This window comes from Rousettus aegyptiacus, unplaced genomic scaffold, assembly GCF_014176215.1.
Source record: "Rousettus aegyptiacus isolate mRouAeg1 unplaced genomic scaffold, mRouAeg1.p scaffold_m13_p_2, whole genome shotgun sequence".
In the NCBI taxonomy this organism is placed as follows: Eukaryota; Metazoa; Chordata; class Mammalia; order Chiroptera; family Pteropodidae; genus Rousettus; species Rousettus aegyptiacus.
The window spans coordinates 115,706,121-115,721,075 of NW_023416295.1; the positions used below are offsets into that span (position 1 = coordinate 115,706,121).

Here is a 14,955-nt window from a genome sequence, read left to right on the forward strand (position 1 = left end):
ACATTAAATTCTGTGGGTTAAAAGAGTTGAAGTTGAGAGTTAAGTAGAATGAAATCTCACTAGTCCATTTGGGCATTCTTCCAAAATATCTTTACAAATCGTACAACTTTCATCAATTTTGGATTTGACAAACTACTGTTGAAGGTTCTGTCCATTACTTTCTTAGCTATGGAAGGAACGTCATCCTCAAATATTTAGCACAATGTATTTGTGAGCTTGTCTTGTACGGTTTTGAAACACAAAAAGATATTCTGTAGAGATAAGACTAAACAGAGCTTCACAATGTGTGCTCAATCTTTGTGCATCTGGCTTTACTCTCAGAGTCTTTTTCTTTCTTGTGTGGCAGAGCAGCTTTTCCTGGTTGGTGGGAAGGTCAATAAAAGAACAATATTTTAATGTGATAATAAAAGGCAAAAAAGAGGACATATAAATAAATAACGAAGGAACAAAGGTTTTCCTTTCTGTTAGGAATTTCCTGATGAAATCACAGATTTCACCTAGGTAATCAATACCTTATAAAGTCATTTCTCTGACATTTTACCTAAGTTCACACAGAAAACTTTTTAAACACACACCAAAGCACAAAACTTGGGCTACCACTGATCCCATAGGGTAGAAAATATGGGGGGACTGTAAGGAAATTTTGGTTGACTTGACTGGAAGAACAGCTGCTCTTTATGGATCTCATCAACTCATGATTTCATCAGCAAGCTCTGTCTTTCTTTCTTCTATGGACTTTTGACCTATGATGATCATCAATTTAAGATCAAGGCACATGACCCAGCATCATTGTTCTGGGATTTATTATACAGAGAAAATAAATCAACTAATGAGAAGCGAGATCCAAATTAACAAAGAACATTATATAGAAGAGATTAGTAGGGTGTTTATGTGATTGCACTAGGGCTAAAATAATTTATAAGGGATATGTGTAAATTTTTTGTCATGTATTTTAGGTTTTTGTGCCGGCATTGAAGAACCATAACTTTTAAGTTTTATAGGCAAAGAAGCAAATTATCATAGTATTATATGCTATTTTTCTTTGTGTGCTCAATAAACATAAATATTTTTCTTAACTTTTTAAATAATATTTTATAAGGGAATACTCTACATCATGAGGTCGTTTTTTTATTAGTGGTTTGTAGAAATATCATTACTTTTAATCATGCCTCATGCTTTTCTCAGGCATGAAGTTCAATCTGTACATATAATGGCTATAAAAAGAAGATAGATCAAAAAGACCATTACTGACTATACTCGAAAATGAACTCTTTATATAGAAAAAAAAAGTAAAAAGAAGAAATGCAAAATTATGAGGGAATAGTTTACTTGAAGCTTACCATTTTAATCATGTCTCCCATCTGCAGTGATCCCTGCAAGGAGATCTATTCAGACAATTTTTAATTAGGTTTTAGGCACTTCATAAAGTAAGCTTTAAGGTAACTACAGAATTTTAAAAAGCTAGATTTGACCATAATTCTGAGAAAATACTAACTTTAGATCTTCTTTGTGCTCAGAAAGCTTCAAACAAGATTGTCTCTGAAGCATAGAAGTTCTACACTAGAGTTATCCTGTTTAAAAATGGGTGGAACCCATGTCACCTTCCTGCTAAAAATATTTACTTGATTTCTCTTTATCTTTGGGACTAAGCCCAAACTCCTTAGCCTGACATGCAAGAGCCTCCATAATCAACATTTCCATTCTTATTTCCTATCATTATTCATTCTTAAAGTATGGTCCTTGGATCGTCTGAACCAAAATAAGACCAATTGCCTATTAAACTGAAACTCAAGCTCTCCAAATAAGTCTTGTACAAACACATTTAGTGCTGAGATTCTTTATTCTACATGAGCCCTCTGCACAAGCAAAAGTGATGTCCCCAACATGCTTTATTGGGTATTATTTTTGGGCTCTGGCTCATAACATTCTTGGCAAGTCTTTTCTTTCTATTTTATTCATCAGTCAAGACTCAGCTCAGTTCTAATCTCCTCCATGAAACCATCCTGTGTGGTTTCTTTGAAGCCTTATATTTTCCATACATAAAAGAGGATAGAACTAAAATAAAAATGAAAAGATTATTGTGAAGTAATGCTGTCACTATGACTAAAACCTGAATCCCAGAGCTCAGGGATGGTACTACCAGTGTGATATGAGATTAGAATCCAGGCTTGTGTAATTTCAAAGGAATCCATGCTCTTATATGCTGTGTTCCTGGAAACATAAATGTGTTAAATGATTGAGCTACTGAATGATAAGCTTTCCATCCATTTTATTCCAGCCAGAGAAGCTCTAGATAGTGGGACTTGAGGACAACCAGTGAACTCCTAATTTTTATAAAATAGGAGTCAAATGGAAAATTTTTAAATAAAATTTCTGAGAAGGTTAGTATATTAAAATATTGGTCTTCCAATGTTGCAGAAAATATTGGTCTCCCAGAATTTTCTGGGGTTTGTTCCCCTGATTGCATTTTCAAACTCTAGGATAACTCTGGACCGCCCCCTACCTGCCCCCAAGTATGTTTAGATTTGTGTGAGCTTATGTAGATTTATATAGACCTGAGCCAGTGTCTGGTCCAGGGGAGGGAGAAATAGATGGAATTCAGACTCTCCTCACATGTTTCCATATCTGTGTAGCCCAATGGTCCCCAACCTTTTTGGCACCAGCGGCTGGTGTTCCTATGAGAATCTAATGCCTGATGATCTGAGGTGGAGCTGAGGCAGTGATGCTAGCTCTGGGGAGCGGCTTCAAATACAGATGAAGCTTCCCTAGCTCTCCTGCAGCTCATGTCCTGCTGTGAGACCTAGTTCCTAACAGACAATGGGACAGGTCCTGGTCTACAGCCCGGGGACTGAGGACTCTTGGTCTAGACTACCTAAAACAGAAGAAGGTAGGGGAAAGGCTCTAAAATAAAGCTTGTTCTAGAGGAGGTCTATAATAAAGAAGGGCCCTTTACCAGAAAGCAACTAACAACAATTAACAAACATATGTAACTGTCTAGGAGGAGGTAAGAACATTCAGATCTGATTGGTAACGGACTTGTTTAGGCTGTGGGAAACTTTATAATCCCAAATTTCTAAGCCATTTTATTTACTCCCGCTACAGCTTTTGGTTAATGAATGTTTGGTTCTACACTGTTATCTCTGCATCATCTCTTAGCTTACTCCCTTCTCAGACAAAAAGACATTTCTGAGGAACTTTTGCATTTCTTTCTACTAATTCTTTCAGTGTACTTTATTAATAGCCTCGTTTTATTGTCACTTTAATTTGAAAATAAAAACACAAAGCAAAAAGCATTTGGATGAGAAAATTTACAATTAAAATTCTTAGTGTGAAAACTTTAATTCACAGGAAATAGAGAAGAGAGGAATCAAGCATTTACTTACCAGCAAATCCAGTTTTAAAAATGAGAAAAGGCTATATGTAGTAATCACACATGGAAAGCACCTGAACTCAACCCCTTGGAGTCTGAGAGTACTCTAGATGGTAACTGAATGTTAGGAAATATTATTGACAAGAAAAATTTTGTCCTCACTCTTGCAGGGAAAACAGAGCTTTCCTGACAAAAGGTTAAAGCACTGTAGGCCATTACATACCCAAAGGTATTAACCAGTTTCCAGTTTTCAAATTCTAAAGAGAAAGGGAACAGTCAAGGCAATGAGGTAAGAGTAAATTAGAGGTGGGGATCATGTCAACATACAAATACGTTGTCCAGAGTCAATCCATTTGACGCAAACATCTTCTTGGTCTCCTGGAACTAGAAAATGTGAATTCATTTAATGAGATACAGGTTTGTTCAAACCTTGGCTTTTCCTATTATAAGATAGAAAGAGAGACACTCAGAGCTGGAAGAACCTTCAGGCTTATTGGAACCATTCTATTTTTGCCCTCCATTTCCATTTTAACATCTCTCATTTAGTGTGTTATATTTTTCAGTTTCTAAAAGTTTTAAGATTTTTTTCTTCAAATCATTTATCTTCTTCAATTCTGTAATCAGATAGACAGGTTTAATCTTTGTTGTGGATGGAATGCTTGTATCCCCTTCAAAATCCACATGTTAAAGCCCTAACGCCCAGTGTAGCTGTATTTGGAGATGAGGCCTCCAGGGAAGTACTTAAGGTTAACTGAGGTCATGAGAGTGGGGTTCTGATCCAATAGGATTGGTGTCCTTATATGAGGAAGTCTTGCCTGTTCTTCTTTTCTCCTCTCCTCTCCTCTCCTCTCCTCTCCTCTCCTCTCCTCTCCTCTCCTCTCCTCTCCTCTCCTCTCCTCTCCTCTCTTCTTTTCTCCCTTCCCCTCCCCTCCTCTCTCTCTCGCTCTCTCTCTCTCTCCACCTCAAGCATGTGCACAGAGGGAAGACCATGTGAGGATGTGAGATGGCAGCCATATAAGCTATCATACGCGAGGAAGAGAAGTTTCATCAGAAATCAATTTTAAAAAATTAAAAATCATCATCACATGGGAGAAGCATATGAATGGGGTAAGATTGGCCATGGTTGATGGTTATTGGGGCTGAGTGAGGAGTACATGGGAGAGCATTATACTGTTTAATTGACTTTAGAAATTGTTTAGTCTAAATTTGAAGTTTTCTATAATAAAATAACTTTTCAAGTGAAAAAGAAAGGAAAGAAAGAAAGAAAGAAAGAAAGAAAGAAAGAAAGAAAGAAAGAAAGAAAGAAAGAAAGAAAGAAAGAAAGAAAGAAAATAAAGAACTAGATAGCTGGAAACTTGAACTTGGACTTCCATCCTCCAAACTGTGAGAAAATGAATTTCTGTTATTTTAGACACTTGATATGGTATTTTGTTATGGTAGCCAATGTTGACCAATTGCAGTCTTGTTTCTCTTATCATCTGTGGGATCTGTTCAAGCTCTCTGAGTCACAGTTTTGTTAACTGTGAAAATAGTCTAATGATATCTAACTTGTAAGGATTAGATGGTAAAAAATACATATAAAAGTTACTTTTATATAACAGAGGCATAATAAAATTGACCTTTCCCTTCTCTCCCATCTCTAGAAATGAGACCCACTACACACTCAGACAGCTAATTTCATTTTTTGATACTTCTGACTTTTTAAAAATCTCTTCTGATCCTGTCATTTGTGTTCTCATATATCTTGGCACTATGGAAGGGAGTATTTGGAGGGGGGTGTCAGAAAACAAACCCTGTCTTATTTACCCTTTTTCCAAACTAATGAAAAAATAAAGTATAGGTGTCAGATGGACATCTATACATTAGCTAAATTAGTGAAGCTGGATTGGCAAAAGCAGCTTTAGATAGCACCTAAGTGGATTCCTGATGCTCAGTTGGACCTATCTAACCACTGGATCACAAGTGCAATAGGAAACCATTCCCCTCACAGGGGGAAGAGCTGCCACAGACAGTACCCACACTATAGGGAGAGCCAGAGGAAGGTCAGAGGGGCAGAGCTGAGCATGCTCAGTACTCTCTCCCAGGTACAGGTCAGATAAATCATTTATTCTCCCTAGGTGAGGAGGGAAGGAAGGAAGAACATGAAGGAAGGCTAGACATATGACCTCAAAACCACTCACGCCTGGGAGTACAGGTTCCCATATGGAAACATGGAGAAAGGAGAAAAGGTTCCCCTAACCATAACTTTGCCCAAAATAAAATGTGACTTAAATGTTAAAGAAAATTGGGAATGCCCAGCACGTGCTGACGTTTTAACGATAAGTCATGAAGGGAAACCGGAAACTGCAGGGGGGTACACAAAGCAAATGGAAGGTCTGTATCAGACTCGGACAACAGGGAGGGAAAGCGCAAAGCAGGGGAGATTAGAAGCAGATAGGGACAGACAGGTAAGAAGATTTCTATACAAGTCTGAGGAGGGGAAATTTGTATTCAGGAAAGTCTAAGGATGTAACCTCTACCTCAATGAGGAAAAAAAAAGTAAGGTAGAGATTTTTTTATAAGTTAACTAAAAGATGAAAGGGAACTTTTTAAATATAAAAAGCAAAAATGTGAGCAGAAGCAATCTTCTGGCTAGAAAGCTGTTTTTGTATGTGTGCGGAAGAGATGGTGTAGACATTTCAAAGAACAATTAAATTAAGGGAAATTTAGCACAAGCTAGAAAGAAGCACGTCAATAACAAAAAGAAGTTAGGCTAAAAGAAAGGAAAAATTTTTATAAAACTTTGAAATGAATTTCCCTTTCATCCTACCCATCATGTGCTTTTTTTATTGTCAAGGTCATTTGATACACCTTAGCCGTTTAGTGTTGGAAAATGTCAGGTTATCAATTTGTCACATGATGGTGGATATTAAAAATGAATAGGCCAACATGCTAGAGTCTTCAACATTTTGTATTATTTTCATTGAATCTAAGTTGTCATCAGGTGTAAAATGCATTATTTTAATATCACAAAGAAAGAAAAAAAGTGCTACCAATTAAACTCAGACATACTAGCAGATTGTAAGAACTTTCCAGACCTCAGAAATGATGAAATGTGAAACAACATTTTAAAACTGGTAAAATACAGTGTTTTATTTTCTTAGTAACACTTATCAGAAGCTGAAATAACCTATTTATTGTATCTAATTTCAGTTTCTTTTCTTTAGACTTTTAGCTCTGTGAAGGCAGGTCCTTTGCTTGCCTCATTCATAGCTATATTTCTGTCTAGGACAGTGTATATACACATAACAGGGAATACTGTTTGATGACTGGCTATTCTTGTACAAGGTGGTGATGAGAAAAGAGAATGAAAAGAAGCTAGGATTCATTTGGTACCATTCAGTCACCCACTCAAGAAGGTATTCTTCCTTAATTAATCCTCTTCCTCGGAAATATTTCAGATGCCCCCCTCTTAGCAGTACAGAATGCCTCTCCCTCCCCCATCACAGCTACCACACATACTCTCTTCCAGGACTTGGCTTATCCCATCGTCTATCTGGGGTCACAGTCTAGCTTCAGTGAGTAATGTAACCATTGTGCATAGTTGAAATACCTTGAGGATCCCCCTGAGAAGGTGTCATAAAGAAGTAAAAACATCTCTCAGTAATTCAAGCAAGAGCCAAGTTTTCCCTTAGGGTAGGAGCGGGTTAAGGCTTCTTTTGATGGGCACCGGATGAAAGAATTGGCTTATATTTAGAAGACATGCATGTGAAAAATATGTATGTCTAACTTCTAAAGTCTCACACCTATTGTGGTGAGTTACTCTCACTAGGGGCGGTTGGAATGTAGCCATGGGGGTGGATGGAGAAGCAGCTGATCCATGGTCCCATTTCAGGGCCAAATGCTGAGTGCAAAGCAGGCGGGTCACATGCAGTATTTAGATCTTTTTTTTTTTCTTTTTCTTTTCCTTTCTTTATTCAGGTAATGGAAGTAGGGTATGTCCTGAGTGCATAGGATGCCAGTCCACAGATCATGTTTATCTTTCTTTGAATGTATCCCATCAAGATGTTCTCTTACAAAGTGAGGATTGATTTATACTTGTACTATTATGAATTATTTTTATTTATGACACCATCTATTATTTATAATAATAATACCTCATATTTCCAAAGTCCTTTAAAATAATGCTTCATCTTTCTACATTGCTTCACTTTACTATGCTGTTGGATTAGATAATATATCATGGAATGGCCTCTAGCTTCAAAACACTCAGCTTCGATAACTGGTCTGCCATCTACTAGCTATAAACATTGGAAAAATTACTTATCTTTTCTGTGCTTCAGGGTTTTTTTTTTTTAATCTGTAAAGTGAGGATAAAATAACAACTAATATCTAGAGTTGTCATAAGGATTAAATTGAATAAGATTAAGAATAATGTGATCTCTCTAGATCTCATAGTGCTCACCATGAAAATCATATCCCTAAGGCATGATGCAGCTGTTTTGTTGTCGTGTTTGTCTTTTAGTTCCTGGAACCCTGAAGAGCCATGTGCTACTTCTGACAATCAGGAAACCACCGATGTACAGCATGAGAGATAGCCTCAGACCATCATGATGAGGCAAGTCAGCCCCAGAATCAAGGGCTACTACAACAGTCATTCATTCTTTGTGAAATATTTCTGGAGTGTATGTTCATGGTATTGTTATCATCACAATTTATTATTTATTGGGTGCCATCCCTTTATGTAGGCTGTGTGGAACACACACCAGACAGGGCTTTCCCCAAGGAAATGGAAATGGAATTCAGATGCTCGTGATTCATGAGATAACAATAAAGCGACCCAGGGTGTGCAAACACGGCTTGCAATGAGATCAGCCTTGGAAGGCTTAGCTAACGGAAGTGTTTGATAGGAGAGGAAGAGGGAAAAGTTGCTTGGCACTAAAGGAGCAGAACATGTTTCCAGGTATAGGGAACATTATGAAGGTCAGCAATAAAAGGAATAAAAAGGAGCATGGTGGGAGGAGCAGAAAGAGAACGATGACCCAGCCGAGAGTTCCGTATTTGTGGCCGTATGCCGGTGCCATGTGCTGTTTGTCCTGAGACAGACTGAAAGAACATGTCTTGCCTTGTTAAGGGAAGTGGCTCCGTACGGCCGCCTAGGCCAGGCTAGCAGTGGAAAGTTATATCACATCTGTACTGGTTTTTAATCTCCGTTTGGTTTTGTTTGTTCAAGTTAATGAAAATGATGTGCTATTGTTATGTAGCGATGCCAGAAAAAGTTTCACCAGAGACTTTAAAAATGTTTTTGGTATTGTGCCCATTTCATGTGGTTTCACTTTCCCCTTTCGCTGTCTCTTCCCCTGAAGCCCTTCTCTGATACTGATGGATTAATATCATGTGACTGGAAGGATATTTGGAGAGAATTCAGCTAAGCAGGCAAGCCAGCCCCCAAAAGATAAGTGATGGAAAAATCTAAGGGTGAATGGAGTTAGTATCATTTATAAGACATATTTGTAGGATATTCCAATAGAAACACATAATTAATGGCTCCTCAAATTCATAGCTGGAGCTGATGAATTAGGATGAATACACTTCCATCTGGGAATAATTAATAATAATTTATAAACTCCTTAAGGAAAGGAACTATGTCTTCACCTTCCTCAGTCAGTCCCCTGGGTGCCATGGAACCTGTTTTGTCCACTCGGTCTTTCAAAATTTATTAAGTACTAGGTATTGTGCGAAGGCATTGGGAGACACCAAAGAAAAATAAGGCATCCTTACCCTCATGGAACTTAAAATTTTGAGGAAGAGGATAAAACAAGATAGAATGTAATAACTGCTCTCAATAAGGTAAGGTAAAAGAGATATGGGTTCTTATCAGCATGGGGAATATATCACTCGGGGTTCCCAGTACCAAGCAACAGAAAATCTACTCAAACTGGCTTAAAGCACAAATGGGACTTTATTGGCTCAGTTGACTGCAAAGTAGAATGTTACTAGATTTAGGCTGATCAGGGGCTCAGATGACCTACCGGAAATCTCCCTCTTCACTATTTTGGCACTATCACTGCTGAATTGGGATAATCTTAAGACAAGCTCTATCCATATTAGCAAAGACAACCACTGGCAGCTCTGTATTTATATCAGATCACCTGAGTAACCTCTTCTCAAGAATTCCAGGAAAAATCTTGGGGCTTCCTCTTATTGGATCAACTGTGGTAAAGTGCCTACCCATGAACTAATTATTGCTGCCAGACAGATGGATTGGGCTCATTGAAGTGTAGTTCATGTACTGGTTCCCTGGAGCCCAAAAGGGTGAGAGAGGGACATTTTTCCAAATGAAAATTGGGGTTATCAGAAAAAGGGGGCATGAATGTGAACACATGAAATCAATAATGCTTTGAAGATACCCCCAAACAGTTGGTGGCAATCTATGAAGAAAATCTTGTGGATACAGGCTCCACGGTGCTTCTATTAGTACATGAAAGTGCTTAGTCACATAGGTACATCTAACTGCAATAGGTTGCTGGGCAATGCATTTCCTACCTATGCCATCATAAACCATACTTGAAGGAGAGAACAGATTTTGATGAACAGCTATTAATTTCCAATACAAGGAGAAATTTACTTAGTCAAGGAGGTCTCAAAGGGATGCACAGAGGAGGTGAGTGACTGAGGTGATGTCTGAAGGAAGAGTAGGAATTAAACTAGGAGAAGAAGGGTAGTGAGTATGGATGTTTCAGCTTTGAGCTAGAGCAGCAGCGATCAGGGTGAAGTATGTGTGTAAATATAGGCATATGTGGAAGGATTTATGTCAAAGTGTTATGTCATCTCGGGGGTTAGGACAGGAAGGAAAGAAGAAGGAGATGATTAATTTTTTTCTTCATCTAACAATGTCATTTAACTTGACAAAATGAACTTGCATTATTTTTGTAATATTTTATTCCTGTAAAATAAAGTAAGAAATTTGCAGAAAGTGGCATCTAATACAATAGAATTTTAGACCTGAAAGAAAACTTGGGCATCATTTCTAGAAGTTGAGTGAGGCAATGTAACTTTTAAAAATATCATCCCAAAAAAACCAAATATTGAGATCAGAATGTAAGTTGCTCAGTTTAAAAAAAAAAAAATGAGGTTTTATAATTGCCCCCAAGCTTCGCTTATATTTTCTTTACCTTTTCTTTGTGTGGATAATGGTTATTTATTGAGCATGTACTAAGTGTCTGGCATTGTTAGGCCATGGAAATATAGTAATGAACATGGCATTTGTGGGCTCTGGGCTCAGTTTCAGTCTTGCTTTAATTCATTCATTAATGTCTGTCAGCTATTGAAGGTGATATAAACAATATGTAAACTATCTATGTGTTTAGGTACATGATTACTTTAAAAAGTTAACTTTGAAATCATGCAGTTATAGTTTCCTGGCTCCCCATCTCATTTAGCAACAACTACCTCACCTTAAATTATCCATCTCTTAATCACTTTAGGTGACTAATATTGAAAAGAGTTTCAGTCCTAAATTAGAAAGAGGGTAACAAAAAGTTTGGGATTTTCAAGTTAAGTTCTTGTGGTGGTGTCCTCCCCAATAGACAAATGTCTGTTGTAGTTTTCTATTGGGGTGTTTTAACTATTTATTATAATAAAATAAATACTTCAGGAGAGATATAAACTCAAACTTTATCATGATGCATGACTTTGTAAGATACTTTCAGATTTCCCCAGAGCTTTAGTTAAAATACCAGGAAAACAAAAGGCTTATTCAGGTGAAAGATAGGGAAAGTGGAGTAGACTGATGGGACAATTTATTCAAATACTTGCACTTGAAATAGACTTAAATTTGAGTTGGGTGGATAGGTTGGTTTTTTCTGGATTCATTTCTAATGTGATACTAGGAAAAGATAGATTTGAGAACAGATTTTTAAAGAGCCAACTTCATTTAAAAAGTGTTAGTTCTTCAGCTGAACACTTCTTCTCCAGCATGAGCTAAGGCAAGACACTAAATTACACATTACTTGATAGGTTTTTGAACTTTCTAGCTGGAATTTACTGTGATGTAAAAACAGAAAAAAAACATATCTATACTTCATTGGTCAGAAGGCTTTTGAATGGTTATTGGTCCAACTTCATAATTTACTTTTTATGGTACAAAAGACACACCATGATAATTTGTCTTTCTGATTATTTTTTGGCATCAATGGAAACTTTTGTTTTCTCAAAAACAATTCTATCAGTCGTTTAAGAAAAAAATTGGCCCTGAATGCATTTCTGCACATCTGGCTTCTCTCCTCCCAATGAGTTACATCTTCAGAGGGTTTTAAAAACATATTTGAGAGAAATCTTCAGGTGTAGTTGGCAGTAAGTATATATGTCTTCGTACATTGGAGGAAAAAAAAGGAAATTGGAGGGGTAACGAAGAAATAGGTCTGTCTGGAACCAATCAATCAATTAATTGATTCATTCCACAAACATCTATTGAGTGCTTGCTCCATGACACACTGCACTAGGTGCCAGTAATTTAAAAGTTAATAAGATAGGTATTTCTGCTCTGACAGAACTGAGATTCAGGCAAAACAATTATTAGTCTCATAAGTATTTATTTGTCAATAATAATGATCCACACTATGATGAAAAGTTGCGAGGTGTTAGGAGATCACATAACAGAACGCCTAATCTGGTCTGGAGAATCCAGAAATTCTTCCTCCAGGGGAAAGTGACATTTAAGTAAAAATCCTGCCAGGAAATGAAGGACAAGTGAGAAGAAATCCAGATAGAGGGAACAGCATGTCCAAAGGACTAGAGGTAGAGTATGAGGCCTCTGAAGGGCTAAAAGGTAGTAGATAACTCTCAGATTTATGAGACCAGTTCCCCACCTTCCCATGAAATCCATTCTCATCTATCTAGTCGCCAATTTGACATCTTCACCTGCATGTGCAAACTCACCAAATATAATACAAAGTTCTTGATTTTTCTCCTAAAACCTGCTCTTCCCCCCGTGTCTGCCATCTCAGCATCATCATTTACTTGGTTTCTCGGACTACAGACTCTTGAATATTTGGCCCTTACTTTGCTCTCACATCCACATTCAGTCACTAAGCAAATCTTGTTGGATGTGCATTGAAATTTTTTCTGAATTTTCCGAATATAGTTATTTTTTAAAAGGTCTGCCGTAGCTTCCTCTGTCAAAATCCTCACCATCTCTCACACTGGGCAATACAAACACTTTCTGATTTCTCCCTCTGTCTCCACGCTTGCATTGCCTCCATCTGTTCTGTAGACAGGACCCAAGTATAGTTTTTAAGCATCAATCAGATCCTGTGACTTCCTGCTCTAAACCCCTCAAGGCCTTCCTATAACAATTGAATTTCAATCCCCTTCTGCTATTCTACCTTACTTGGCCCCTACCTACCTTTCTCTTACCATCTTGTGCCACTCTCCTCTTCCTTCATCTGTCTCCAACAGTCATTTAATTCTTTAAAAAGTGCAGTTCATGTCCCAAGCTCTTCCTTTCATGCTCTTACCCTGGCTCTGTGCACTGCTGTTGCGGAGACGATTTGGAAGAAGAGTTAGCATCTGGAAATGTGTAACTTACATGGATAAAGGAGAGGAAGATTGGCAATGCTAGCATCCCCAACCCCTGTCTCCATGGTCTTTTATTAAGTTTCACTACAACACTGGCTTTGTAATTTAGTGATAGTTAGTGTCAGGTAGGTAGATACGAGCTACAGCCGACTCCCAGATTCAGCCTCAAAGCCACCACCGTGTTCTCAGCTATTTCTTCTCAAGTATCTTTTTCTTATCCTTTTAAGTATCTTTTCCCAGTCTCTAGAGCAAGAAGTCTCGAAATCCGTCAGATGTATGTGCTCACCCTGCAATGTGTCCTTGTGGGCAAGTCCGCATCTTCTTCCATTGTTCTTGTTGCTCCAAGCACCAGACATTGTGCTAGGAACATTCCGTACCACAGGTGTCTCTTACAACACACTGCTTGCTCCTTTCCTTCACTTACGTATCTATTTAAGAGTCTCCTTCTCAGAGAGGCCTATCCTGAGCACCCTAACTTAAACAGCACCCTCTCTGTTTCTGTAACCTCTTACCTGTTTTATTTTTTTTTAAATAACACTTACTTCTACCTGACCCTGTATTATAGATTCCATGTTAATTCGTTTTATTGAAGACATGGTCCTTATCCCTTCTGCATATATGTATAGTATCTCAATAAATATTTGTGGAATGAATGAATGAAAGGCAACATGGCTGATATATGGTAAATGGGGAGAGAAACGGTACAAAATGAGTCAGAGAAAATAACTGCTTTTAAAATATGCAGAGCTTCGTAGGCCATCGTGACAAGTTTGGACTTTTTTCTAGGAGAAGTGAGAATCCATTGAAGATTTTAAGAAAGGGCAGTGATACAGTCTGAGTCACATTTGGCAAAATTTTCAGGGAAGTCCTCTGTGAGCCTGAATGTTTTCTTGATCTCAAGTATCGTTTCAAAGAAGCTGCCACTTATGAATGTATTTTTAATTGCTTTGTATAACTGTGTTTAACAAAAATCAAATGTGTGTGATTAAAAATAACTCTACAAAGAAGAGTAACCTGATAGTATATAATTTTGCCTCTACAGGGGCAATGACTGTTACATGACTTTTAAGATAAAACATTATTTTAAAATAATTAAAATTTTATTATTGCCAGAAAAAAATATATTTTCTCATACTTCATATGTGTTAAGCCTTGTTAGACTTAGTTTATATTTATAAATGTGAAGATAGTGTTTGAAATAGAATGCTTAGCCTATTCTGAGTTGGGGATAAAAAATAAAAAGCCTTTAGAGTTTTTTGAATGGAGTCTGAACTACAGGCTAACCCAACATTTAAAAAATTTATCTATGGACTACTAATGCTTCCCAAAATATTCAGAAGTGTTTTATGTAGATTGGATTCTGTTGCCAGACACGTTTCAGAAAGGATGGATTCAATGAAATTAAGTGCCTTTAATTCAGGATTTCCAGAACCTATAATTTGCTAACTAACATGCAGTCCGAATCCCCAGGGTGAGTACTTGGAATACAGCATTTCCCAAGCCCCTGCTTTCACAGAACATGGTTCGAGAATGGCTGATGGCCTAAGGCACAGGCACATTAGTGTAACTCATATGGCACTAACAGTTTGGCTTCATGGGTGTACAATTTACGCAGTACTACAGGGCCCAGCTCTCAGAAGGAGCCCTGCATCTGGTTTAATGCTCTGTTGGCAGCATTTTGAAATTTTTATAAGTTTTTTTCTGTCATTTAACTAGGGTTTTGTAGATGAAGCTGTGCACATGCACTGGGGCACTCCAGGACACGGTGGGACTCCAAGGGGACAGCTGAGGATGGGAGCTGATGGTGTCCTGGAATGCATCAGTTGCAGAAGCAGCCACCCTGGTTCCCAGGGGAGAGGAAGTCTCCACCTGGGGACAACATGGGACCAGGTGGGAGGCCAGCTTGCCTGTCAGTTCTGTGGCCATCTCCTTCCTATGATGTCGCATAGATATTAACTTTCAAGCTGGAGCGCTGGGACAGGATGTGCTGGCAATAACTATTCAGTAAATATTTTTTTTTAAATGTC

The 14,955-nt window shown here is 37.9% G+C and overlaps 1 pseudogene; it reads left to right on the forward strand.

Moving 5' to 3' along the window:
• The first annotated feature begins 5,580 nt into the window (after window positions 1-5,580).
• Window positions 5,581-14,955, forward strand: part of LOC107514524 — a 48,201-nt pseudogene continuing 38,826 nt past the window's right edge.